This window comes from Coffea arabica, chromosome 7c (genome assembly GCF_036785885.1).
Source record: "Coffea arabica cultivar ET-39 chromosome 7c, Coffea Arabica ET-39 HiFi, whole genome shotgun sequence".
Classification (NCBI taxonomy): domain Eukaryota; kingdom Viridiplantae; phylum Streptophyta; class Magnoliopsida; order Gentianales; family Rubiaceae; genus Coffea; species Coffea arabica.
Window position 1 is genome coordinate 4,529,532 of NC_092322.1, and position 1,783 is coordinate 4,531,314.

Genomic DNA, 1,783 nt, shown 5'->3' on the forward strand with positions numbered 1-1,783 from the left:
TTCAGCAACTTAATTGTTTCAGTATTCAGAATTCAGATTCAGTTTTATCAAATGGAGCCTTAATGTCCATGGACGTTAGACATTGAGCTGATGTCAGCAAAAATGTAGCACTAAAGCCCAGAAATACCCTCATAGTGCCCGTGTCTCATGAACAGCAAATATTAGCTTCCATATTTGCCCTTTTCCGCTAAAGGGCCGCATTATTTGCACACAGAGTAAAACACGTGTACGAAGAGTCGGTTAATAAAATAAAGAAGGAATTCTCCTGTCCCAAATCGTGAAGCTGCAATTCGGGTGGCAAGCGCTAAAAACTATTACGGGTGAGTTTTTTATCCTTTCACTTTTGGTTTAGGAAATCCTTTGGGTTCTACAGATTGGGATTATCAAGCTAACTGTAAAAAGCTAAAAATGAATGAAATTCTTGTATCAAATTTACAGTTATGATGATTACTTATGATTTGGAGTTCTTATCAAATAACAGTTACAGTGACGAAAAGGGCAGAGTGGTTCTTACCTTTCATTTCCCACTGGTTGGGAAGCCTTTTAAAAAAAAAAAAAAAAATTTCAGTACTTTTTCCTGAAATTCTATGTTTTATTAGATCTGCAACTGGCCTGTCCATAACGATTATGGCGCGTCGGTTAGACTGGCTCTATGTGTTGTATCGAAACAACAATAATATCAATTGTTCATGAAAATGTTAATGTTTCAGATTTTTAATACATGGATGCATATATAGTATACGCACCATTGCAGCAATGAGAGCTTCAAGGTATGCGCTGTGGACCTGGTGGTAGAAGCTTCAACTTAACCTGAGATGCTCGACTTGGACTTCTGCAGAATAATTGGACTTGAGAGTTTCGCTGCTTAGGAGCTTGAATAACATCAATTTCCTGTAAAAATGTCTCCTTTCGTTTTGAATCATCAACAAAGGCCATTTTTTTTTTTTTTTTTTTTAAGGTTAGAGCCCTCGACACAACCATACAAATCAAGATCAGGTAAAGGGTTACCAATTTTGCTTTGCTCCTTTCTTGGCACAAACCAAAATACTTTGACAACGAGTGCTCTCTGATTTTGATGAAGCACTAATCATGGTCTTCAATCCAATTTTTCCTGTGCAATTTTTTCATTTTTCTTTTGGATGAAAATCATCTTCAACGTGGCTAGGCTGGTTTTTTTTTGTCAAAGTTTTTTCGCGAGACTTTTGTGACTTTACAAACCTAAATTTCGAGTAAGTATAAAAAATTGGTAACTCTTGAAGTTCATCAGGAGCCTTATAAACTCACCCAAATCCCCTCCCAACTCTTGAGGGTCTTGGCTAGGCTGGTTTGAGTGGCCTTAAAGAGGAGAGAGGGGGAGTGACAGGCTTCAAGAATCTTTTGATGGTGTGAGTGATAAAATGGCTTTTGGATTTGGCGCATAAGGGGTACGTTGGTAATCTAGTAAAGTTATATTTTTGGCCCTGCCTTTCCACATTTTCCGTCGGGCAAAATTAACAGACGTTAGTGGGAAGTTGTAATTTGATCAAATCTCAAGGTTCATTTGGTAATTTGGCCGAACCACGAGGGAGGTAAATGTAATTAAACTAACTGCTAACTGCTGTGGCAATTTGGTAATTCGGCCGAACGACGAGGGAGGTCAATGTAATTAAACTAACTGCTGTGGCAATTAATATGCCCCTCAAGCTGTGCCAACATGTCTGATTGACAATCTAGGTGAGAGAGATCAATAAATCAATTATAGATAAGCTCAAATTAGCACATAGTAATTAAATATGAGTTCTTA

The 1,783-nt window shown here is 37.7% G+C and overlaps 1 long non-coding RNA gene across 1 annotated transcript; it reads left to right on the top strand.

Moving 5' to 3' along the window:
* Positions 1-217: 217 nt before the first annotated feature.
* LOC140010144 (uncharacterized) lies at positions 218-1,105 on the top strand. Its single transcript, XR_011817402.1, has 2 exons — positions 218-320; positions 711-1,105. It is a non-coding gene; the product is annotated as an uncharacterized lncRNA (long non-coding RNA).
* The last annotated feature ends 678 nt before the right edge of the window (positions 1,106-1,783 follow it).